This window comes from Anser cygnoides, chromosome 16 (genome assembly GCF_040182565.1).
Source record: "Anser cygnoides isolate HZ-2024a breed goose chromosome 16, Taihu_goose_T2T_genome, whole genome shotgun sequence".
Taxonomy (NCBI): Eukaryota; Metazoa; Chordata; class Aves; order Anseriformes; family Anatidae; genus Anser; species Anser cygnoides.
Window position 1 is genome coordinate 16152318 of NC_089888.1, and position 26232 is coordinate 16178549.

The 26232-nt window shown below is 55.8% G+C and overlaps 1 protein-coding gene across 16 annotated transcripts in view; it reads right to left on the reverse strand.

Annotated features, from left to right (window-relative positions):
* EPB41L1 (erythrocyte membrane protein band 4.1 like 1) overlaps positions 1 to 25297 on the reverse strand; it is an 80399-nt gene extending 55102 nt beyond the window's left edge. For 7 of the 16 annotated variants that reach the window (XM_066978579.1, XM_066978581.1, XM_066978578.1 and 4 more), the window contains exons 1-2: positions 25080 to 25297; positions 15913 to 15962 (exon numbers count right to left, since the gene is read on the reverse strand). The gene's annotated coding sequence lies outside the window, so the exon portion shown is untranslated. Of the gene's footprint in view, positions 1 to 9936; positions 15833 to 15912; positions 15963 to 25079 lie in introns of those variants that run through there. The other 9 variants (XM_066978585.1, XM_066978586.1, XM_066978591.1 and 6 more) reach the window with 7 other exon arrangements.
* Positions 25298 to 26232: the final 935 nt, after the last annotated feature.

The following is a 26232-nucleotide window of genomic DNA, read 5'->3' on the forward strand; positions in this document are numbered from 1 at the left end:
GAAGGCACAGCCAAGCAGGGGGCTGTGCTCTGCGGCCTCAGGACGGTGACAGCCAGACTTCAGCTGCCTGCTCACTGAAGTGCCACGGCAGCAGGAAGCAGGACAGGGGGCTGAAAGGTGAAGCACGCTTTGCAGGCTGAGCACATCTCAGCGCTGGCATAACTCACAGCCCTGCTTGGTAAACACTGAAAAGATGAGGGAAAACAGCTCGCCTCCCTCCTCTCGAGCTGCCCTCCTTCCAGACAATTAATTTCAGCCCTGCATCAGCCCGTGGCTGTCTCGCAGTATGGCTGTGAATCATCAGTACCCGAAACGCTGACTCACAGAGGTGAGGCTCCAGATGCTGCTGACGTGGAAGCCCTCATCCCCACAGCCGCCTGCGTTCGCATCCCACAGGCCTCCTCCAGGCCCTGCGCTGCCTCCCCTGCAAGCCCCCGGGAGGTCACCGCATCCTTTCATCAGCAAGGCAAACACTGCAGCAGAGATGCTTTGAGAGTTCGTTTAATGCCATTCAGCCCAACACACAGAGCTGGTCCACCAGCCTGACAAGCCTTTAATAGTTTCTGCAGTAGAAACTCCTCTCCCTCCACAGCCTGCTTCTCCTCACATCAGAGGTGTTCCCCCAGTGTCTCACCCAAATCTCATCCCTGCAGTCCTGGGCTGTGGCTGTCCCTGTCCCCTGGGCACCAGGGGAGAGCTGCTCCTACCTTTCCACAATGTCAGATCTGCATCTCCCCACCTTCCCCAGGCCACGGAGCACTGCTGTGTCCAAACCAGGCAGCACTGGTTCCTCCTCCTCCTGCCACTGGGGTCTCGGCCATACAGCGAGGGTCTGTTCCAAGTAACCCTGCTGCCCACAGCTGGACAGACCCCATGGTTCAGCCCTCCTCTCTGCCTGGCTCCTGCAGATCTCTGCTGGCCAGGATAACAAAGCTTTGCTACTGCAGCACCAAGAGTTACCTTCCGGTATGTAATCACAGATGCAGCACAGCAGTGCTAGGAGCTTTCTAAGACCCCTCACCTCCATGTTTGTCTCAAGTTCTCTACATCCCCTCCTCATGTCCCACTTTTTCTTCAAGTCAGTCACAGAGACGGATGTTTTAGCAACCAAGTCTCTCCAGGCAATCACAATCTCTTCTGATGTTCTCCCTTTATGGCAAAGCATTTCCCCCTTTCTTTAGCACCCAAGGCATCTTCCAGTTCTCAGTGACCCAACTCCTCTGCCCAGCAAGAACGTCAATGTGCACGCAACAGGCAGGATGGACACGTGCCACTGCAGCCCAAAGCCACCGTGCGCAGCAGTTACCACAAAAGTGGCACGGTGCTGGAGAGCCTGAAGACTCACCCACTCCCCCGTCCCCTGCCACTACTACCCGGGCCTCCACAGAACCACGAGGTTCTTGCAGGCATCTTTCCTCCACCCACCCACAAGCCTTGATGTCCATCCACACTATTGCATAAACATACCTGAGAGCCACAGTCCCTGTAATCCACCCTTTCTCTATCACCTCCAAACCTGCTCCCTCCCACCCCTTTGCCGGAAGGATTTTGGAAATGAGACGTCAGACCAACATAGCATCATGTTCTGCTCAACATGCTGTCTGAGCAGGAGCAGGTCATGCTAGAAACGTACTGAATAGCAAGTGTATTCCCTCTTCACGTCAGACACTTTTTCCACCAGCCTGTGGGCAGACCTTGCGCTGCCCAGACAGAGCTCTGCTGCCTCGTTCTGCTAATTAGAGCGAGCCTGGCCCACCACACAACAGCAAAGTGTCAGCAGGATCTGGCCCTGCGCAGCTCCTATCTTCAGGCAGCTGAGAACAATAAAGCATGATCCTGGCACTAGAGAAGATCACCACTAACTAACCACGAGAGAATGCTCCTGGTGAAACCGCAGAGACACATCAGCTCCTGTCCCTCCAGCAGATGACAGCTCTGTCCCAAAGCCTGGCTGGTAATGGAGGGCAGGAAGGTCTCATCAAGGCAGTCCGGAACAGTCTTCTCCTGAAGAGGGACGGAAGCCTGCCTTCCTTGAGGGTCTCAAATCAATATATGGCTTTACCAGCTACTAGAGACGTGTTTGGCAGGATAGGTGACTGCTTTCCAGCCCTGAGCAGAGCCTGGCAAGCTTGGGCTGTTTAGCTGGTGTGCTCTGCAATCACTGACCAGATCCTGAGTTCCTGGGAGCAACCAGGGCGCTGGGCTGGCGAAAAGGAGTCAAACCCAGGGCTGAAGAAGCTGCTGAGCACTGTGGTGAGAAGCAGATGGTGGATCGTCATCCACAGGGCACACAATGGCCAGGGCTGGAGCTGCTGAGCTACGAGTTGGGTCAAGCAGGAAAAAATACGAGGGTAAAGATGGGAGGAGGAAATGACCCTGAGGTAAAATATTTATACAAGGACAGTGATCGTATGCAACACTTCCACAAGCTCTGGGGTCCACCTCACAAAGATCCCCACAGTACCATCCATGCAGCCCAGACAGGGTGAGGACGGCCCGCTCGCGGCCTCTCTGAGTGAGGCTGGCAAAGCTGCCCTCATGCAGTGAGATCAGACTTCACTGACACATGTTGAATCTGTGTTTGGGCAATTATGTATTTATATTACTTCAGCAGCTGCCAAGAGCCTGGACATCTGCTTACTCATCATGTGTTAGCCCAGCAGCACGGAGACATTTGACCCCAGAGCATGAAGCTGTACTTTTCCAACATGCCTGACAGCCAGAAAAGTGCCTCCCCTGCAACAAGCCACACCAGTCCTCCAGTGGCATTGCCTTCTGGAGATGGGCAGCAATCTCCTGTAACAATAACCCCCAGCTTGGTGTCAATAAAACAGTCCGTACGTCTCTCACCAAGCTATGCTCAGAGAGCCTGCTCAGCCCCTCTGTGGCTCCAAAGTCAACAGCATCATGCCACACAGGACTTCGGTAAAACATGAACCATGAGAAAGTTCAGGCAAAAAATGCAAAGCTGAGATGTCACTGAGTTCATGTGGAAAGGGTAGGGATATCCCACAAGTCAGCCTTGAGTTTATGGCGTGACGGTAACTTGATCACCTCCTGGGCTCAGGAGGGTACTCAGCTGCCACCACTGAGCCGGGAGCATCGGGGGCTGAGCCCAGCACAAGAGCCCAGGACCGGACACCAGCTCCATCCTCTGCTTCAGCAGCACGCGCCCAGCTGGACTCTCAGATCCTGGCAGCCTCTGCCTTGCTCTAAAATAAAAATAAAAAAAAACACGCACACAGTCCTTCTGGCACCTGAAAAGCAGGAAAGAGGACTTTGACCTCTGTCCCATTCCCCACGCTCCAGAAGGGCTCAGCAGCTCCCCTGCCCAGCAGCACCAAGGTGCATCCACCACCCAGCCGGTGGGATTGGGCTGCTCCGTGCCCAACCCTGTCCAGATGCAAAAGCAACACTTTGTCCTCCCTGCTGTCCAGCTCCCACCGCACACATCAGCAAACAGCTGTTTTTCAAGACCTGGGACATTTTAACAGGGTTTCAGCCACCAAGCTCCTACCATTTCAAGTGACACCTCCCAGCTGAAATTCAGGAATAAATCGCTCTGACCCTTCCCAGGGGACAGCCCCGGAAGTCAAGAAACACTTTTCACACTACTTCATTAGCATGCAAATGAAGATCTCTCAACTGGTGGGTCAGATGAGAGCATGATTCAGCCCTGCAAAAACACCATACATTTCTCCAGACTGAAGTGCTGCCGAGATATAAGCAGTGAGGCAAAAGAGCAGGCACTGATTGCAACTTGCAATGCCTCATCCACATCTCACGTCGCAGTTTGCTCTCCTCCCTGCTCTTGCAGGGCCATGTAAGCAAGGCCAGGACAGGGCCGTCCTCCACGCCAGCACCCAGCCCTGCGATGTGGGACAGGGCAAGCACCCAGCTGATACCCTGCCCATTGCTGGACATGTGTCCCTGCAGCTGCTCTGCTGCTGGGTAGCTCTGTACTTCCACGCTCTTCCTGCAGCCCAGGAGGTTTTTGCCTCCAGGAAAATAGAGGCCAAAACACTGAAGGCACCTGCCCTCCCCTGCCCTGGGTACGAGCGTGCCTTGTGCCCGAGCTGGGCTGGTGGTGACAAGCAGCAGTGGCCCCACAGCTGGCCAGTCCTGTGGTGACTGCTGGCACAGGACACTTGCCACTGCCAGCATGGGAGCAGCTGCTGGGCCATGGCACGCCATCTGTCCACTGGAAGGAGCAGAGCAATTTATTCCTGAACTTACTCAACTGGGTAGGTATTACCTGAAAGGGCAGGAGACTGGTGGCTGAAACCCTGTTTAAAATGCCCCAAGTCTTGAAAATTATCCATCGCCAAGCAGTGACGGCCCAGACGCCACAGCATCCTGTACTCTGTGGACCACCAACAGCCTGCTCAGTACTGCCGGGCTGTCTTTGTTTTCCTGTGCACCCACCAAACTCGTTGTCCCCTCCCCACCCCAAGACCGGCCCAGTGCAGCATGCCAGGGCCCTGTTGCGCCAGCCCAGCTTGGCCCAGGCAGTAGCAGCGCAGCCAGAAGCGCTGAGCTGCTGCCACCACAGGGCTGATTCTGTTCCCCAGCTCTCCCATGTCACCTCGACTCCCTCGTGCATCAGGTCCCCTCCCTGCGATGACAGCAGCTCGTTACCAAAAGCAGAAGTGCCCACCTGTCACCAGCCTGCTGGAAAACAACGCCAGCTGCGAGGCAGAGGCACGGCCACCCTCCTGCAGCCACCGCTCCAAGGGTACCCTCCCCGCAGCGCCGGCCGCCCCCCCCGCAGCACCCCCAGGCTGGTTCTCAGGGCCAGGGCAGCTTCCAGCACCGGTGGCTCTCCGGCACCGGTCCCCGTGCACACGGAGGGCCCCACTGCTGTGCCACCTTCCTGCCAGCACAGCTGCAGCAGCGTGGAGGCTTCGGAGAGGCCCCGGGACAACCCCAGCCTCCAGCACCTCCCGCGACACCCACAGGCCGGTTCAGCCTTCAGCACGGGCACTGCTTCTGGGAGCTCACATCAGAGAGCGGCTACGAGGCGGCACCCCCTGCCCAGTGCTCCGCTCCTGCCTCCGGGATGGGCAACGCGCTGGCCACCTGCATGGTGCACAGAGTAAAGCTGGGTCCTTTACGGGGACCCTAAAGCTTGCCTCATGCCTGGCCCCCACAGCTCAGGCACCCAGCAGCACGGGGCAGCGCAAAGCACAGACAGAGGTTGGCAGAGCAGAGCCCTGCACGCAGCAGAGCCAGCAGCAGACCAGGCAGCCACACACCACAAGCCGTACCGCTGTCAGCAAACCTTGCAAATAGTCCCCCTGCACTGGCTGCCTGAAATCTGCCCTCCGCTCCAGGAACGAGCGTAGGGGGCACGAGGTTCATTAAGGCTTCTTGCAAAACACAGCATTGCACAGCTTGCCTCCTCCACTAAGTCAAGCAGCTCTGTAAAGCCAGAAATGTGCCTCCACCAGGCAAGCACATACCTTTTAAAAGGGACATCTGCACTGTCAGCAGAGTATAGAGACGCTAGAAGCAGGGAGACAGGAGCCTTATGATACCATGATATGATAAGACCCTGGGCACTCAACAAGTTTCAGCAAAGGTCCTGGACGTGGACAGGGACCTCACAAGTGTTACGGAAAAGAGCAAGGGAGAAAGCAGTTCGCTTAACATTCAACACGCAACATCCTTTGATGCGTGTCACATGGGCAGCACCCCTGTGTCATGCACCCTCTGGATACCCTGCACTATAGGGTTTAAGCCACCACCCACAGCAACCTCCCTTCCCTCCAGCCTACAGCAGCTACAAACACAGCTCTTTCTCATACCAGAGGATCTCATTTGATCCAAAGCATTTTGCTGTTTCTAAGAAAGGATTCTCCAAGTGCCTTACAAACACCTGGGACTCGGAATGGACTGTTAAGAAAACAGACCCAAGGCAATAACTTACCCAGACAGGCTTGCGATTGCCCTGAGGGACAGCCTGGAGTACTGACACCTGAGCAGTGCCGCCACTGATGCCTTCACAGGTCATCCAAACCCTTCTGGAAGCACCTGGATGTTCTTCTGCCCACCCCTGTCTCGACACAGCCACCACGTAACGAAGACTAAAGGCCCCCATGCTTCACCTACATAACCTGTCACTGTCTGGAGGGAAGACGTGCTCACACACCTTGCCCAGCATCTCCCAGCCCCCTGCCCTGACCAAGGGGCTGCACCTGAGCTGCTGGTGCTGGGGCCTTGCAGGAGGCCTCGTGGCTCCTGGCTCTTCTCCCTGTTTTGGTGCAAGCCAGCAGAACCAGGCACAGAAGCAGCCCTGAAATGGAAGCCCCAAACAAAAGAGCCACCAGAGCTTCAAGACAACTTCCATCCCCGTGGTGAGGGTCTCAGCAATCTTGGGCAGAGAAACCCCAACTCCTTTGTCAGTGATGCCCAAACGCTCTGGGGTGCCCTGTCTCCCTGCACAGAGCAGGGCAGCCAGCAGCACCTCCCGCTGAGCTGCTGGAGAGGGGCGCAGGTGAAGCTGGACTCACCCAGCAGCAGCGCAGGGAACAGCACCTGGAAAGCTCCATCTCTGTTACTTGCTCAGCGACAGGCATCGGCAGGAACCTCCGCAAACCACGCCCCTGCCAGTTCCAGAAGCTTTGTGAGACCACAAAGTTCTGTATCTCCTTCATATGGCATCTGCTTGAAGCACTGGGACATGGCTGAGCTGGGGACATGCCCTGCTGCCGCCTCTCCCCACGCCTGGCCTCCCGCCGCATGGCCCCCAGCTTCACTTTGTACCCAAGGCCTAGAGGAAAGGGAGCAATGCTTTTAGACAAGGCAGACCTTCCACTCCGAGTCCAGTTGCTGCTTCTGGAAGCTGACAAATGATGAATACAAAAAGGAAAAGAACAAATCTAAACCGCTCCGCTCCATCTCAAGCAGCCAGCCCAGACAGCTCGGGAAGCAGCACTTCCATAGCACCACACAACCTGCTTTCCCAAGGACAGCAATGCTTCAGGGCTCCCCCTGTGCTCTGGCCAGCATAACCCTTTCCAGCTTGGCTCTCCTCCCCCAAGGCCCTGAGCTCCAAGTGCTGAGGACACAGCCACGCTCAGCAAAGCCTTACAAATCCAGAAGCACCTGCCCAAACAACCTGCTCCCTGCACACCGGCAATCAGCCACGCCAGCAGAGCAGGATTCCCAACCTGCCACACTGCCTCCATCCTCCACCACGCCATGCTCACATTTGCTGCTCTACAGATCACTGGTTGTAACCAGCAACGAGCCCGGGACAGCACTTCTCCACCTCCGTAACATGCCAACCCATGGGACAGAGCCTTTGGGGGCATAAGAAGGGAGTGCTCTGCACCAAGGGCAAATCACAACCCTCAGCGTTGCTGCTGCTTCCCAACTGATACAGACCAACATGTTGGAGGAATTCTTCCAAACATCGCAAAATTTCTTTGTAAGGAAGAAAGTGATACAAGTCCACAGGAAGAAAAGAAGCAAATCAGTAAGTGAAACCAATCAGGAGCTGCAGCTCAGTGAAGGAACTGTTCTTGCAAACATCTTTTTGGACAGTGCCTGCAAGGTATGCTGTTTTTCGGCTCATTTCTGAGTGAGGACAGATTAGCAGCTGGCTAGCACAAGGAGCTCCTCTGCTGATGCCCACACCACGCTCCCTCGTGCACCTGGAAGCTGCTACGCACAGCAGACTGCTCCTGCTAGAGGCTGAGCTGCCGACACCTCCCCAGGCACTGGTTTAAACTTGTCCCAAGACTGCAAACAACGCCACCAATTCATCTCGTTTGCTTTGTATTATTTGCAAATACAAAGATCAAAATTCATTTTTTTCCTCTCTTCAGCAGAAAGTCAAAGTCCCCGTGCCCAGGCAGGTTTCAAACACAGCAGTCGCTGCCTGCAACCCAGGGCCAGGCAGCCAGCCGGCGGGTGCCCCTCTGCTGCCCAAGGCAGTGCGCACCTTGCCCGGTGCCCCTGCAGAGCCCAGGAAAGAACCCAGCCCAGGTATGGCACCAAGTCTGCTGCTTAATTTTAACCCTTTTCATTCTTGGCACCTCTCTTCCACTTTCCACACACAATCAGATTTCCAAGAAGGAATAACCCTGTTGAGCAAGATTACAGCAAATGCTCCCCCACTGCAAGGGAGCTGCAGAGGGAAAGCTTGCACAGGAACAGATGAGCACCCGCTTTTTCCAGAGTAAGGAGCAGAGACTCCCTGGGTAGACGGGGATATCACAGTCAGTTATACAGATGATGCACAAATACAGTTCTGACAAACAGATGCACAAACTTACGCCAATACCAAAATGGGAGAGACACACTGAGACCCCCAGTTCCCGCTGTAAAACAGCTCCAGCCTTGCTTTCCCCCCTCAACATCCAGCCAGGTCTTCCCTGGGGAACCCATCATCCCAGCAGGCCTCCCAGGGATGAGGGGGGCAACTGCTAGTAAGCAAATATTGCTAGTTTTCTGTTGCTCTCCCCCAGCCCTTCCATTTACCTCTTGGACAATCCTCAGCAGTTTTTTTTTTTCCCCCTCACTGTTTAATCTCTCTCCAGCTCCCAGAAGACGTATGCTTATTGCTTGCAGAATCTCTTCTAGATTTGATGAGTCTCAAATTCTGTCCCACCCCCCACCCCCCCCTCAAGCAGGTGACAGGCACTCAGGGAACTTGGACAATTAAATGACAAGAAAAGGAAAGGCTGGGGAGGTTAAAAACAAACAAACAAACAATAAAAAAAACTACAACTGAACTAAGCCTCTCCTTTCCACCGCACCCAAGGGCAGAGCCCTCAGTGAGAACCAGTGAAAGGCCTACCAGAGCTTCCTGCTGTCACACAGGGGTGGTAGGAAAGTTCCACTAAGTAACACAGGCATGCGGGGGCACAAAGCCCTGCCCAGGAGGTTGCTGCAGACAGACCTAAACTGGGGGATCAGGATCCAGCTGGCTGTGCCTGGGGTCGCAGCTAAGCTCACCCTGCAGTGGGGAAGCACCATTCAGCAGTCATGGCACAAAAAAAGAAATTAATGTTTTACCGCTGAAGCAATCAGCAAAAAGATTAAAGTTTACGTGATGCGCAAAGTTCCTGATCAAAACTTTTTCCCCTGATCTGGCAGGCAGAGAAACATTTTCAAACTATCATCATGGTTTAGCCGACACCTGCCAGGTCTGGATGCGAGTTCTGCAGAACTAGAGGCGAGCTCTCAGCCCCACCATGGTGCCCCAGGACAGCCCTGCCACACAACACGCTTTTGACCACCTGGGCACAGCCTCGCTGCCAGAAGCAGCAGCACCTCCCCAGCACGCACTGTGAGGGTGTTTGTGCCAAGCAGAGCCAGGCACAGGATGGTGCGGCTCCTGTCCTTGCAGCTCAACTGGGGACCACACCACAGCCAGGACAAAGGGAACAGAGGCAGCGACAGCTCCTACATTGATCTGCGCTGCCCTGGGCTACAGACAAGAAGTCTCAGCTGTGTCCATCCCAGCCCACCCCTTCTATCCCATGGGTCCCAGTCTGGCTGGCAGGAGGTCACCGTGGCCACCAGGCACAGATCGGCCCTGGCAGAGGGGTGACAGGTCGCACCCACCTCTGGGCCTACAGGAGAAGGCCCACAGAAAGCACAGCTCCAAAGGCCACGGGCTGGCTGGTCCGTGGTCGCTCCTCAGCTGAAGGTGGCCCATGACAGGCGCCTTCCAGCAGAGGGTACAAGTCTGTACTCCCCAGGAGGGGGGGTCCGCATGCCTCATGTACAGGATGGAGGAGCTGAGCAGCAGAGGGAAGACCTCCCTTCCAACCCATCACCTGCGACAAACTGTGCGCCACCCACCAGCACCAGACCCTCTGGCAAGAGTAGAGCCCTTGGGGCTAGCACAAGGGAACTGCGTGGAGGTGGCTCGAACACCTGGGTTTCCAACCTGCACTCCTGCAGTGCTTGCATTTGCCTCACCTCCGCGAGCCTCTCCCTTGCCTGCCCTGGCTTCGGGGGACCCCCTCAGGGAGCCCCGGGCCCAGATCACCAGGGAAACGCCCTCACGGGCCTTCTGTCACCAGCACCTCGGGAACTTCTGCAGGAAGATGCAGGCATGGATGCCATCTGATGCGGCCTCTGCAACAAAGCCTGGGAACAGCCACCAGGCTGCCGCCGGTGGCAGCAGAGGGGTGGCCTCCGGCTCAGAGCCACGACGCTGGCTCCAGCCCCGTCTCCATCTCCCCAGCCACCAAGAGCCTCCGTTTCCTTGGCAACGCAGATACCGGCACCTCGGCACTCGCAGCCGAGCCACCTCGTGAAGAAGGCAGCACGCAGAATCCTAACAGCATTACAGCAGGCCTTTTCTTTCCCCCGCCCTCCTGCCCTTTTCATCCAAAACACAGCACTGAATCGTCGCCTCGGGGTCAGGAAGGAGCATGGTCACAGCTGTGCCCCAGGGAGCAGCAGCCCCCTGCCAGCCTGCCAATGGGGCCCGGGCCGGTTCGGCTCGAGGCAGGTGGGGCCTGTGCTGCAGTCGCATGACGGATGCGACTCCAGGGCAGGAAAACAGCGCCGGCTCTACCTGAACAGCCTTTGGGCCACTACGTGCACGTGGGAGCAGGACATGTGCCCCCACGTGACACCACAGGGGTCCAACCTCAGTCTCCAGCCCACACGTTCAGCTGCCTCTCAGACTCCAAAAGCTGCTCACCGCAGCACAAAGCTCCCTCCAGAGCCCCATCCACCGTCCCATCGCCATACCAGGTGTCCTGCAGCCTTCGCAGTGGGGCGAAGGACACCAGCCGAGACCTGAGAACCTGGGCTGCACATGGCCTGATGGAGAACTGGCCATTTTCAGGCGACCCCGTGCAACCCCACAATATAAAAGATAACAGCCATGACGAAGACCCTCTCAGCAGCCCAAGAAGCTGTACACAGAGGCCCAAAAAGCACCCTGCCACTGCGGCAGGCGCAGCCCCTGGACTGGCACCAGATGGGCAGTGGGAGGCAGGTGAGCCACGGCATCCCTGAGCTGCACCCAGGAGAGAGCTGAGCCCTGCAAGCTCAGATGAACAAGCACAGCAGCCCTACAGAACACCTTCAGAGACGCACAACCATGGGAGCAGCAAAGCTATATCTTCAAAGGAAAGCCACAGCTCCTGCCAGCCAAGCAGACAGCACTGAATGCACACCTAAAGGTGGGGCAAGATTACAGCCCCAGCATGGATCTCGGCAGAGAAACTTTCAACGGCTGGGCAGAGAGGCAGGGGTGTGTCAGCAGTGGGCGTGCATCCCAGCTGTAGGGCAACCTGGGGGAAACCAGGCTCCTAACTCAGGCGATACAGAAGAGGTTAAAAGTACCAGCCGAAGCAAGCAGGGTGTTTGGCCAGAAGCCATCCTTTCTCAATACGAGTTTGAGGGAGAGCTGGCAGCATTCTCGCCAGCCTTCAGGGCGCACATTGCCACATACCACAAAACAATTTGCTGAGACAACGCCAGAGCAGCTGAAATGGTGCAGAGCAAGCTTCATTGACCAAGACACATACCCAGTGAGGACAGGCCCTGGATGAAGAGGAAAGTGCACCAGCAGCCCTGAGCCAGGGCGGTGGAGCGGGTACAGTGCCGCAGCACCCACCCTGGGCAGTACCGCCACAGAGCAGACATCTGCCCCACACTGTGGGTGCCAGCTCCTGTGGGCTGTGCGGCTGTGCCCAGGCCATCCTGGGGGGACAGGGATGGCAGCACCGCCCTGGCCAAAGTCCCATCACCGCGCAGGGTACAGACCAAAGAAGAAAGAACACCTTCATCTTCCCAACTACTCCATGAAATGGGCCAAAAGCAATTCTCAGGCAAAATGTGATTAGTGCAACTTCCTGAGCCAATTCTTACAATAAGGAGCTAATCCTGCCTGGGGCACTGGGGAGGGACCTCAGCAGCTGCTCTGTGCTCACCTGTGCTTTGCTGCCATTAGAAACTGCCTGCAAGCAGAGTTATGGGGCTAACCCATCTCAGCGCCATGTGCACGTCCTGACAGCGCAAGGGTCTCTGCACTGGGGACAGAGCTGCCATGTGAAGAGCTGGCCATGCCCAGCAGGCCTCCACACCCCGCTGCACTTTTTTGGGAGTGGCAGGGAAGGGGCTGCTCGGGAGATGCCATGGTCACACACTCCAGAGCCATCAGCCTGGGTTGGACCAGGCTCTCCAGGGAGACGTCAGGACCACGACAATCTCAGCCCTGGAGCACCGCAGCCATTCCTCCCCTCCTGCTCTCACAGCCATGCAGGGAAGGTACTGCAGTAGAGACTGGGGCTGTTTTGTAGCAGCAGACAAAGACAGCGTATTTAGCAGAGGGAGGGACACTGAACCAAAGGCTGGTAACTGTGACCAGCTTCAAAGAGCAAAATTAGTGCATTAAGAAGGAGAAGCAAAAAGTTCCAATTCACCCATGTGCACATGTGTCCTGTGGAAGGGTGGCTGATCTCTGAGGAGCAACAGACAAGCAGATAGCTCAGACCTGTGTCAGAAGTGGGCAGGGGTGTTAGGACATCTCAACCATGCATCACCAAGGAACACTCCTCCTCCACCAGTGACCGCAGAAAGCAGCTCCTGTCCACACTCCAAGTCACCTGCTGCCTCTGTGGCAATCTGCTCACAGGCAAAAGCAAGCAGAGGAAGGCACTATCCATGGGGTTTGCTGTCTTGCACTGGCACATAGCAGCCAGGGAGATCAGCCTCAAGAAGGACGCAGAAGCAGACAGCCAGGAAACCACAAGCCCAGCCTTCAAGCAGAGAGCTGGGAAAGAAGAGTGTGAGCAGCTGCAGGTGTAGAGTACCCAGAGCAAGAGGAGCCAATACAGGGAACCCAGCTTAGTCAAACACTCGGCCCTGCCTTCTCTCAACCTCTTTTCCCTGCTAAAGGCAAGCATGAGCTCTCAGGCAAGCTGACCAGCAAATACCGTACAGTCTTAGTCCTCTTCTTTACTGTACAAGGGACAAAAGCACTGGCACAGGTTGCCCAGAGGTTGTGGAGTCTCCCTCCTCCTCAAGAGTTCTTCAAAATCTATCTGAATATGATTCTGGGCAGCCTGCTCTGGGTGTCCCTGCTTGAGCAGAGGGATTGGACCAGGTGTTCTCCTTCCAACCCTAACCATTCTGTAATTCTTTGATCTTCAGCCCCAAAAGAGCCCTGTTCAGGGCCAAAAGCAGTGGATTCAAAGTGGAAAGCAGTGGATTCATTTCCTCCAGTCAAGTCTTGTGCATGACTTTCCAGGAGGAAGGCCACCTCCTTAGAGCAAGCTCCCAAGGAGAGTTCTTCCTCTTCACCTCTGCCTGCCAAAATTCAGCAGCAAGCCCTTCATGATATTGATGAGGTACAATCAGCTGTGAGGAAGATGCAGAAACGTAGAGGAATGAAAGGCTGATAGTTGTGCCAAGACTGGGAGCATCACAAGCCCCCCCAGAAGGGCAGGGACACCCTCCACAGCACAGCAGCGGGTCAGGCCACACGTGCTGCCCCAGCGAGGCTCTGCTTGCCGGGACCTGCCAGGCAGCTGGGCCCGCAGGCTCCATGCTGTCACCCCAGTGCGTGGCTCAGCAAGCCTCCCCAAACTGCACAGCAACAAATCAGTTCTGCTTCAACGTGCAAGTGTTTTCTCCAAGTTGCTGGTGCATCTGTGCCTCGCACAGCTAGCAAGGACACCTGTTAAACAAAGCACAAGCAAGAAAGAGACACAAGAAACCCAATGCACCCAGAGCTGGGCCACTGACATCCCGCTGCACCCAGGGCACCAAGGCTGCCAGAAAAGCCAAGGGCATGGCGGGGTGCCGGGAGTCGCAGCAGGGCTCACTCACAGCTTCTGGTGTGGCACCCAGCACAGGGGAGTGCCAGAGGAGGTTTCTTCCTGCTCTCCATCCCCATCAACCCACACCTCACCCACTGGGCTTGATTGCACGCTGTCCACCTGCCCCAGCCCCCTCCAGCACAGCCATGCTCACGTTCAGTGAGAAGGGAGCAAGGAGCCCTTGGGGGCTCCCCAGCATTTCTCAGGGACAGTCTTAAACACAGACCCAGAGCAGAGGGAGCCGTGCAGGGCAGGCAGGAGCTGCCCAGGACGGGAAGGAACACTCCTCTCCCCAGAGAGGGAAGAAAAAGGAGCTTGTAGCAAGAAGGGGGCGGCTCTGCAGGGGAACCTCAACAGTCTTGTTGTAAAGACAGGGACTCACCCCTCTAGCACAGGGGCAAAGCTTCCTGGCAGGCAAACACAGCAAACACAGCACAGCAAACATAGCAGCCAAACGCTCCCACGCCAGGCAGCCTTCCTCACTCAGAACCCCAGAGCAGCAGCACTCAGACACCTACCCCATGCCAGAGGGGAACTGAGGCACGTGGTGACGCAGGGTCACGTGCAACCAACACTCGAGACTCGAACTGCACTTCTACCTCTCTAATTCCAAAACTGGTATTCCAACACCCAAATGTCTATGCAGCACAGAGAGGAGGGACAGGAAACCCTGTGCTCCTTGTTTTCCCTCCGGACATGGGCAGAACTGGACCTGCAAAGTAGCCCTCTGGAGGGCCAGTCTCCTAGCTCTCTGCTGGTGAGGAACTGCTCATAAGAACTAACAAGCTGTTCTGTTCAGATCCAAGGACACCTCCAGCCCCAAGGAGCACATCTGCAGCTCTCAGCAAGGATGTGGAGTCCCTGCCCATATCCTGAGCACTGCCTGCCTCAGACAGGCAGGACCCATACCCTCAGTGCATGGTGTTGTGACCAGCAACAGCCAGGACCGCAGGGTGCTGGAGGAGGTACAGAGGCAAGACTGGAGACTTGGAAACCACCACCCAATGCACCCACGCTGCACAAAGCCTGTGAGGCTCAGAGCCGTCCCCCAGGCAGCAGGAGCAGTAAAGGAGTGCTGCCAGCCGGGAGCAAAGGCCCAACAGGCTCGGCGTTGTGCTTGAACTGCATGCCACCTGGGACATCACAGACCATGACAAACAGCAGCTGCAGCCACATTCATCATTTCTTCAGTAAGGTGCTTTCAATCCACTGCAGATGTCGAGCTCGTTGCCCCCAGTTTACAGACACCACCACCTTCCCTGCGTTCTGGCTCTGGAGCAGAGGTAGACCTGCTGCACTGCCCTCCTCTCAAGCTCAACTCACAGGTCAGAGAGCTACAGCAGAGGCTAGACCTCATCCTCCCAGATGTCCCCCGCCACATGTCCTACAGAAGAAGCTCGTGGCTGGTTTCACAGGGACAGTGTAATGCAGACCTGCACCAAGGCACTAGAGCAGAGCAGACCACCCACCCGGAGGGCCCCAAGGTGTTAACAGCCCTCTCCAAGAAGGTCTGGGCCACAAGGCCTTCACTCTTTCAGGTTCCCCAAAAGTTTAAATCTGTGGCTCAGATCTCTGTCCTCACTTGTCTTCCACTCCAAGTTGCAAACCTGGGACACACTTCATGCCAGCCGTGCCCAACCCCACCTGTAACCCTGGGACCTCCTCACAAAACACAGTGGCACATTTTGCTGGTTTGCAAATGCACTGCCTTCCCCAAAAAGGCTGCACAAAAAAGCACATGGAAACTTAATGTAAGTGTGATGCCCCAAAACAGCTTTGTCAGTAAGCAAAGACTCAGACAGCTGGTAGGAGCCTTCCTGTTGGCAAATGGGCTATTGCCTAACTCCTAAAATAGGAAAAATCCCAACACATTAGAAAAACCATAAGAATCCTAATTCCAACACTTCTGCACTTCAACAGTAGCAGGCCAGGTTTCCTGTAATCCTATGTGGGTTTCTAGCAAAGAACCAGCCACCACACGAACCTCTTTCATACTGCAGCACCATCTCCAATCTCCTGCCACCAGCCAGCACAAGCCCTTCTACCCTACAAAACCCAGGTGGTCTTACATGAGATCTAGAAAGGAGAATAAAGGCTTTCAAGATAAACTCACACTGCTTCCAGGGACTTATCTCAGCACTCTGCTCAGGCACAATTCAGAACCTGCAAAGAAGAAATCGGATTTGGTTAAAAGGAAAAAAAAATATCTTCCCAGGGATGATGACAGGCACATGGACAGACAGTAGCCAGGCGTTCCATCACAAGATGGTGCCCAAACCGCTCAAGCACTGCGTTTAGACACCATACAAATCCGCTTGCTGAAGAATTTCCACTACAGATTTCTTTAAATGCAGCTTTACTCTCAAAGAGAGTGACGTGAAAACAGCACCTTCTAAAGCAGCATATCTGCTCGCTGCATGTGTTCAGAGCCAGCTCTGCTAATCTGACTGGTAAAAGCAAGTATTTACTACAGGCAGCACTGCAGAACCAAGACACGTCTGAGAAGTGAAACAGATACATTCTTGGCTTGCACGGCCAATTGCTACCCAAGTTCTCATTTCAGGGCCATCTGTGCCATGTCATTGTCTTCTGTCCCTCTGTCTCACCTGCACGGCCCCTCTGACAATGAGAGCCCAGGCAAGGGGCAGTGAGGGCAACATCTGGTCTGCAGGACTCTCCTCCTGGGCAATGACGCACAATACATGGGGAAACAGTCTGGCTCACCCATCCACAGAGAGACGGGCAGGTTTGGCATACCAGTAGTAAAATGAGCAGTTTTAAAAGGAAACGCTCCAAGAATTGGATCCTGCAACAGCATTTTCAGAGCCATGTGTTGGATGACAGCTATGTCTAATGGAGGAAGGAAAAAATAAAGGAGACCCTTGCAGCTACAGGGAAGAGCTGCAGCCCAGTGGTCCCTACAGTTACATAAAGGAAGTAGCAATGTCCTATAGCACAGCAAGGACACCTCCTCCTTTTTTACAAAGGTTAATTTTCAAATATAAGTTCAACACGCACAGGCAATCCTCTCATAAGCACAAATGCAAAAGCAGGATAACTTGCTTATGCAAAATTCAATCGCCTCACAACATCATAAACAAACAAACAAAAAGAAACCAAAAGCCCTTTGAGCACTCAGCATCAAGGACTCAGAGCTCACTTGTTCCACATTTCACACAGATGCAGTAAAACCCTTTCACTCCCTGTCAACAAAAGTCAGCCGCACGCAGCCCTACGCAGCTTGCACTGCGTGGAAGTGCCAAGAGCAGGCTTTGGCTCCACAGGAGCAACACAGATCCACAGCAACTTTCTCAAAAGCTTGCTCAGGGCACAAAAGCTGTTCCACTTCCATTTGGACAGAGTCCCTAAGCAGCACAAGGTGACACGCAGCATCCGAGCATTTACACTGTCAGCCTTCAGCAGCTAGCTCAGATATTGCAGCTGGCTCCAGTCCACATCACTGCGAACAAGGACAGGACGTTACGCTGTCCATCAGACCTGATGCAGTAAGCCAGGAGCTTCAGCACCTCCAGGGAAACAAAATCACCTTTAAGCAGGGAGAATTTACTGCCCAGGCCATCCCAGGGGACACGGCTGGCAGCAAGGCCCTGGCCAGCGTCCCTTCACTGCATGGGGTAAAGTCCAGGGAAGAAAGAGCAGCTTCACCTTCCTGACTCCTCACACCCCTCGATCCCACAGCAGACTCCGTTCCTGCTCCTGCCTCCTCCTCTCAGGCAGGTGCTGCCCCGGCCGAGGACGCAGGTGGAGGAGCCCCACCAGCAGCCCCCACACACTCGGCCTTCTCCATCCCAGCTCGAGGGCGAGTCGAGCGGCGGAGAGGGGCAAGCAGGCACGCAGCAGCCTGTCGGCCCACCCGGGAGCAGAAGCCCAGCTCCCATCTGTCAGCAGCCCAGCACCCCGGGGGCAACTCGTCCCCCCAGAGCAGGAAGATGCAGGGGGCAGACACCAAGGGCAGGGCAGAGGCACCCAGCATCCCCCATCTGCGTGCGCTATAGCGCCAGCACATGTGCGCTGCCAAACAAAGCCCTGTGCTCCCCATCAGCCACAGAGCATCCGTCCTTCCTCTTTGCTGCTGCTGCTGAAGCAGGTTTCACCGGGGCTGGCTGCGTTTCAGCAGGGAGACACTTTGGGATCTGAGCTACTGCATCAATTAATATCATATTAATGAAGTGCTCTGAGAAGGCAGGCATCTGAGAGCAAACCCTCCCCCATCCCTGCTAGCTTCTGCCTCCCTGTAACACTCCTGCTAGCAAAAATGCCTGCTAGATTGTATCGCGATCTCTGCCACGCAGCTCTCCCAGCGCAAGCCTGCCGTACGCCATTTCAGCCACAGACAAGTGCCTCCGGCTTGGAAACATCCCACGATGACCCACATTGTCACAAACTCATAGCAATTATCCAGCCTGACCCTGACAGGGCAAGCGTGAGTGCTGGCTGTCAAAGCAGGCACTGGGACACTGACCACAGGCAGGAGGCTGAATCAGCCCGACAAATGCTGCAGTCCTTGCAAGGGGCAGAGCCCAGCCAGCAATGCTGGCAGGCTCAGCTACTCGCGGGGGTTAGGAGGAAGCCGTATGTCATGCCCAGCTTGCTCAAATCTAGGCCAGAGCATTGCAAAAATGTTCATCAGTCCTTCCTCAAGACGGGGAGTGGAGGGGCAGGCGCTGATCTCCTCTCTGGAGATCAGCGATAGGACCCGAGGGAATGGCTCGAAGCTGCAACGGGGATGGTCACGGCACCAAGCCTGCTGAGTTCAAGAAGCGTTTGGATAACACTCTCAGACAGATGGTCTGATTTTCTGGGTGGTCCTTTAGGGACCTAGGAGTTGGACTAGATGATCTTTTGGTCCCTTCCAACTCGGGATATTCTACGAACAGAGGGCAAGGGAGGGGACAAGGATTCACGCTGTCCCCTCCACTTGTCCACCAGAATGAGAACACGAGTAGGGCAGAGCAGCACGGCAGCCCCAGGGCAGCTTAGTGGAGCACGAAACACACCTGAGTAGAGATCCAGATGTGCACAGCTCCACCCCACACTGCGACCACATCAGCTCCGGTGATCTAAGCAAGAACAGCCCAGCCAGCACTCAGCAGATGACCGTGGACCACAACACCATGGGAAACTCTGGCCTTGCAGGTTGTCCTGCCCACATGTGGTGGGACTGAGCTTCAACGCAACAGCATGGAAGCGGCCAGGCAGGCTTATAGCTACAGTGGAAATTGCCACCAAAACACAGCAGGAGCAGCTGTGTTTTCTCTACCTGTACCCCCTTTATTACTTTCAACAGTCATCCTAAAGTCAGCTGTATTTCTTACAGATGTATTACACATTAGACCAAGGTAACCAACAAGGATGTACTCATGCCATACTATCAGAAAGCATTTTTTTGGCTCCCCAAGGAAAAGCCCCAATGAATTTGCAGAGGTAATGGTCCCTGCTTCACATAGGCATGCGTATACCCTGGCCCAGACCAGACCTCAAAGGGTATTTTTGTTTCTGCAGAGTAGTGGTAGAACAACATCACCTATCAGGAGTTGTAATAAATCTCTCCTAAAAGGCAATACTACTGAGAATTCAGGCTGGAAGTTTCCTGACCCAAAGGTGAGCATCACTGTTGGGTTTGTGTTCTTGGCAAAAATTCCACCTTCCCTTGGAAAGCAGTAGACCTCGCTGTCCGGCGAGGGGTGCCTCACACCTTCGCACAGCATCACTCCCTGCTTTGTGACTTTTGCCACCTCCCTCTGGTCACTGGCAAAGATGAGACTCAGCATTTTGTCAGGTGCCATGCCGTCCCATGCTCAGCAGGAGCTCCTGCCAGCAGAGACACCGCCAGATCAATAGTGCATCTAATGAAAACATTTAATTGCTTCTCTCGTATGCAGGGGTACCGTTCCCCAACAGGATGATTAGAGAGGAAAACCTGCAGGACCACTCCCAGTGCTGCAGCCCTTCATGTTGGGCCACCCGGATGATGGCTCCAAAGGGCCAGAGAAGGGTGTGAAGGAGCTGTCCGTCCCCCCCGCAGCCTGTCCCCCACAGCAGCAGGCTGCCAGGGTACGCACCTAGCTGCCTCCAGATGAGCCAGGACAGCTTTCTGCTGGCACTCACCACAGCAAGCACAATTTGCTGATTACAAAGGGGATATGTCATTTAAAATGAACATTCAGATTCCCGTCTCTTCTACCCATAACAAAATGCCTCGTGAAATGGCTTATTCTGTTCTGCCATAGAAATCTGTTTCCATTCAAAAGCCTGATACGGGCGGGGGGGGGGGGGGGGGGGGGGGTGGAGCAAAGCTAAAAATACCCTCTGAAAGATACCATGACAGCAACAGATTCACAGGAAAATGAAGTGGGAAGGGGGCTGTGAATGTGTTAAGATCCTGTTTAATCTCTCCCCAGCCACCTAAAAATCCACCCAAGTCAGAAACGATACTTCAATGTTTCCTTTGTGCAAAAGATGACTCCACCCTGTGTTTTCCTCTTCATCTGATACTCCGTGAAGGATACCGGCACACATCTCTGCTCCGCCACCAGCCAGTAAGTGGGGCCGAGGCAGTGGGTTAGTAGGAACAGAAGAGGAAAGAGTCAGGTGGGTGGAACCTGGCAGAATAGCTGTACTGTAAATCCTCATTCAGCATCAGCTCAAACGCGGGATGCATTTTACACTAGCACAGCACCTGGAGCCAGGTTTGACCACGTCTCCAATACCCTGGAAAGGAGCATCAGCCTTTTGGACCAGACTGGGAAACAGAAGAGATAAGGCAAAACGAAGCCCAACAAGACTACCATGGGGTCCGATTACAGCTGATGGGGAGAGGGCTGGCTTCTGAAAGGGAAATGGATCAGATATTAAAGTGACACCACATTTCATCTCTACAGAGGCCAAGTACCCAAATAAAACTGCTGACCTGCTGGGAACAGCAGATCTGCAGCTTCAGCCTCATTTGTCTCGTGTTTTGAGCACAATGGGGCCAGCCCAGTCTCCTCTCCGCTCTGTGATCACACCAGCCCCAGGATGCTGCTCGCCCAGACCCAGCTGCTCCCACACGGGGCAGACCCATCCTGAGACACTGTCAAGCCCACAGGACAGCTAGTAGTGGAGGTTTTTTTTTGTTTTGTTTTGTTTTTTTCCCCCCTATGGAGGACAAATCACAGACCATCAGCATAAGATGGAAGGAAATCCCCTCCCCTTCCAGACCATTATTTTCTGTGTTTCAGGCTCTGTCCATCACTCCCTTCCTCCCAGACAGTAAGCCTGTGATGTGTGCATGACTATGCACATGTACATGCATACACTATAAGCAGGGTACTACATAATTCTCAGCTTCAATTCAAAGCACCCTCAGCTGTGTACTGAGACAAACAGACGTGAAGTATTTGTACCAAATCACCAAACAGGGCTCTAAGATGACCCCCCCTTTCCATATAGTCCTACATTCCCCTGTCCAGCACAAGGAGAGCAAACCTTGGCTTCTGTCCCAGCCGCAGGAAAGCTCACCCAAACACCTCCTGTTTTGGATGCCCCCATGCACCCCCAAACAGTTCACCTCCTTGGAGAAAGGAAGGGTGGATGGAACAACTATCATCCCAGATGAGGGACATCCACGGGCCTGGGCTGAACATCCTGCTTTGCACCAAAGACACACCACGTAGACAGGAGAGCTGCTGCAGAACGCAGCTGCCGCTTCCACGGCGGCAGACACAGGCACCCAAACCTTCTCTTCCCTCTCACACTCACTGAGGCCTTGGACAAACCACAAGCTTCCACTCAAGGGCTGAGAGGAAAGACGGGTCTGGAACCACAAGGAAATACTGCGCCACGTCCCCACCAAGGACTCTCTCTTCCCACCACCGTTCCTGTCTCCTGTAATCCAGGCAACATGATAACCATGAGAAAACCTGCTCGTTCGGCAGGCTGCCGCCCTGAAGAACAGGGCGGCCCAAGGCAGAACAACAGAACAATGGCCCAAGGCAGGCAAATCCATACCGCCAGGAAGGAGGTCCCAAGGCAGACAGCTCTCAGACTCCCACTACCGCCGTAACTTCTTCCATGCTCAGAGGAGAGCACAAGCCAACAGTGAGCCCAAATCCAGGCTCAAACCCCCGCGCGCCCAGGTGGAGGAAGAGCCCACACTGCTCTTGGCTGCCGAACCTCCCAGGTCTTCTGGCACAATCGCCACGGTTGTGACAAACCCAAACCTGCTGACTCACAGCCACCTGACTGCTCTAATGAGAACAATAAGCCACGCAGCCGTCACTGTCACAGCCTCAGCACAAGCACATTTTTAGATGCCGTGTGAGAGTAACATATCTATAACCGTACAAGTCTTCCTGCGCAGGAGCTTCCAGCCACCAGGCCTGGGAATCTCCGCCATTCCGTGTTTCTTTTTTTGTATCTATGCTCAAAACAGAGCTTCAGACTTCAGAATAGGCTCAGACCTTCAAGTGACAGGCACCGCATGAAAGTCTACTACATAGCTAAACACAGGCCTTCCAGACACCCACACAGATCTGCCACCAAGCCTAAGCCCATGCTCAACCCATCTCCTCACACACGCTTCCCCATCAGCATCCCAGCTGTCGCTCAGGCAGCATATCACTGTGCCCAAGGCAGCAGGGAATTATCATCATTTCATAGCTGAATGAAATTAAGGCAAAGGACACTCAAGTGATGCCTGTGAGACCAGGCAGGAAACCCAGAGCGAGCCTGGGAACAGCCAAGCCCACCTCCTGTACTTTAACCCCCAGGCCATTCTCCACAACTTCCTAACTTAGAAATCTTAATTATCTACAGGAAATATTTTTCTAAAAACAAAACTAGCCAGGCACCTGACTGGTCTCTCTGTCCATGTAACCCCCTTTTAGTTATGCAAAACTCTTCAGCAGCGCTAGAGCAAGGAGTGTAGGCAACACAGAGACACTTCGTTTATATACAGGACAAGGGCTTGGTGCTGCAAGCAGAAAGCAGGAGAGGTTATTCCGTAAATCAAGGAGAGATTCACCTCCTCACCAGGACCAAGGTCATCAGCCAGAGCTTAAAAGGGAACTCAGCCGCCTTGGGGAAGAAAATTGATTTTGACAATTTTCCCCATTCTACAATGCAGTGACACCAAGGCCTTCTTCAGCCAACCTGGCCACCTCTCCTGGCTTCCCATGAACAGCATGCCAGAAGACACTTGCCCTGCAAGGCTGTCATATGTCATGGTGACGATGATAGCAGCCCAGGAAACAGGACCCACTAAGCTCTTTGCCTGCACTAGACAGAAAAGGTACCAAAACCTTGTGCACCAGGAGTGCAGGCTCTCTTCTACAGTCATGCTTTTTGCACAGAAATAAAACCCCAGACTTTTTTTTTTTTTTTTGAAGCTTTGTACAAAACAAAACATCTCTCCTGACAGTTTTGGAAAAGGCTGATGTCTCAAAAATCAGTAGAAATAAAAATGCTGGATAGTTCTAGCTACAACATCAACACTTAACCAAAATGGTGGGGAAAAACCTTCATGCAGAGCCAGCCTACCGTCAGTGCAAACACGCAGGCTCTGCAGCTAACCCAGAGCAGCATCACACCCTCCCAAGACACCCTGAACCCCTGCGGTCACAACCAGGGCTCTGCTATTTACAACAGTGTCTGGTTTAATGACTCCATCGCCATCTGAAGTTGCTGTTAAAGCAATAAACACGGCACAATGATTGTGAAGAGATGTGAATGCTCTGCTCACAGCAGTGGCTGCAAGCAGGGGAGGCAGCTCACGCCCCCAGGGGATGGCTACATGCTGCCGGTTCACCAAATTTGGGGATTGCCCTTGCATAAGAAGGGGATGATTTGGACGAAAGAGGGCAATTGTATACCTGCCATATGCTACAATAACAAGGGTCTGACACAGCTCAAAGAACACACCCTACCTCTCCTGCCAGGCTGGGGGTCCTCACGGAGAGCATGGCTCTGGGCCCCCTGGGGAGACCCGCACAGGCTCCGTGCCTGGCAAACCAGAAGCCAAAACATACAATTAAAGAGCAATTGACTTGTCAGGATCACCACCCAAATCCAGCCTTCCCTCAGCTCCAAATGTGCTTGAAGACAACATGGGCACGCTGCTGAAGGCCACAAGGACAGTTCCACAGCCTGCATAGCTGTGACAGCTTGAGTCAAAGGGACGAGAGGCACATGCAGTCCTCCAGAGGGCTGCAAAGGAGCCAGAGGTCTGCCAGGCAGCCCCAAGAAGCAGACCTCGGTAACAAAAGGCTTCCCACGTCTCGAGCTGTTTGGATGCAAAAGCCTCTTTGAACAAGTCCAGTGTGAGAATATGAGGGAAAATGACAGCTAAGTGCAGGCAGAGGCTGATGCCTCCCTAGGTAGCTGGAAAAGCCACACCTCTCAGGGCATTTCAGCGGGGGGTGGGAGGGGGCAGATCAGGAGTCACCTCACACCATCAACAGCTAAATCAAAGGCAGCTTTTCCACCGCCTGCTCCTGCAGCATTGCTGCAAATATTCAGGTGCACATACCCAGACCTTTGTTTGTCCGCAGAAGGGTCCCTACCACAACACGCTGTGAAAGGAGGGCTGGGCGTGCAGGAGGGAAACAATACCACCGCAGAAGCAGCAATGGAAATAGCATTTTAAACAGAAAACACTGACAGAGAAGAGGGCCGCACGGGTCCCCTAACACAATCTCCCGGGTAACCAGCGTATGGAGAAAATGCTGAGCTCAAGGATACCTCCAGAGCCCACCTCTTGCCATATGACGATACTCCAAAAATAACCGCAGAAATATGCGAGGACCCATTCCAAGTTGTTCCTGGCTCTCTGCACATTCTCCCTCTAATGTAAATTGTCTCCCTGAAATCAAAGCCCCGCGGCCAAACGCTGTTACAGCAACCCGCAGCTCCGGGCGGGTCCCGGGGCCGGCTCGCCCCGGTGCAGGGCCGGGATCCGACCCGCGCCGCCGCCTCCCCGCACCCGTCCCGCTCCGCTGCGGGCGGGCAGCGCGGCACCGCCCCGGCTCGGCTCCCCCGGGGCCGGGCAGGGAGGCGCGGCGCGGTGCCGGCAGCCGGCACCGGGAGGCTGGGCTGGCAGACCGCGGGCGCTTCCCCGCGGCAGGGGGCGGCCCGGCGGGGCTTCGCCCCTTCCCGCTCGCCGCCGGCAGCTCGCTCCCGCCGGCTCCCGCCGCTCTGCAGGCAGCGCACCTGGGGCCACCGGGCGGCCCGGCCCCGGCCCCGGCCCCGGCCCCGCGCCCCCGGGCCCGCGCGGGCGCTCACCTGGGCCCGCTCCGCCGCCGCCGCCGCCTCCTCCTCCGGGGCGCGGCCCCACGCCGCAGCGGCCGCCGCCTGCCGCCTGCCCGCCGTGCGGCGGGAGCGCAGCGCGGGGCGGGCCGCGGCGGCGCTGCGGAGTGGGGGACCGGCCCCGAGCCGCGCCGCCTGCCCGCCCACAGCCCCGCCTGCGGGGAGCCGCCCCTGGCTCGGCTCGGCTCGGCCCGGCCCGGCCCGGGAGTGCCGCCGCCCCGAACGGAGCAGCCGCCGGCCCAGTGTGGGGGGGGGGGCGCCGCCGCCGCTTGCAGGCTCGTCCCGGGTGAGCCCCGGGCAGGCGCCGCAGGGCCCTGCGCGCTTCTCTTCGCCCCGCCTGGCTCGGCCGCCGCAGCCCCGCCGCCCCGCCCCAGGTCCCGGTCCCCACGGAGCCTCCCGGAGCCCCCCCCGCGGGGAGCTGCAGCCCCGTACCGAGGCGTCCCCGGTCACGGAGGAGATCGGCCTCCCCGGGGCCAGGTTTGAGGCGAGCCGCGCGGCGCCCAGGCAGGGTGACCGTCCCGCAGCGTGTGGCGGTGCCTGGCACAGCCCAGCCGCTGCTGGCGGCCCGGAGCTCTGCGGGCGGCCTTCGTGCGGGGCTTGCCGCAGCAGCCCCCCTCAGTCGGTTGCCGGTGAGCTCTCTGTGGTTGTCTGGCTTCGAGATTTTGAGTGCGCCAGGGCCAGCAGCCCGCTCTAAGGGGTGCAGTTGCTCTCCACCCCCGCGTGCACCCCCAGCACCAGGCTCCGCTGTAGACATCCACGAAACCTTTGTGGAGGCCAAAACTGAAGCGGCCCTGTCTGCGCAGCAGGTGCTGAGGGTGGAGGACAGACGTGGGGTGTCAGGCACAGCTTAGCATGCAGCCGGGCTTCGCCCTTCCTGGCTAATCCTGTCCTGATGCCCAGGGCCAGCAAGTGTGTGCTGTGCTGGGCTACGGCCGGGTCACGCAGGGCTCCGAGCACTGTATGGTGTCCCTGGATTTCCCTCTTCTGCCAGCGACCCCGGGAAAGGTAGGTCTGACTGGTCTGACCCAGCCCTCAGCACCCTCACCAGGACAAGGAACTGGAACAAGTCTGGCTTCTTCTACTGCTTTATGAAGTGCCCCTTTATAAGCCACATCAAGGCTTTTTCCTG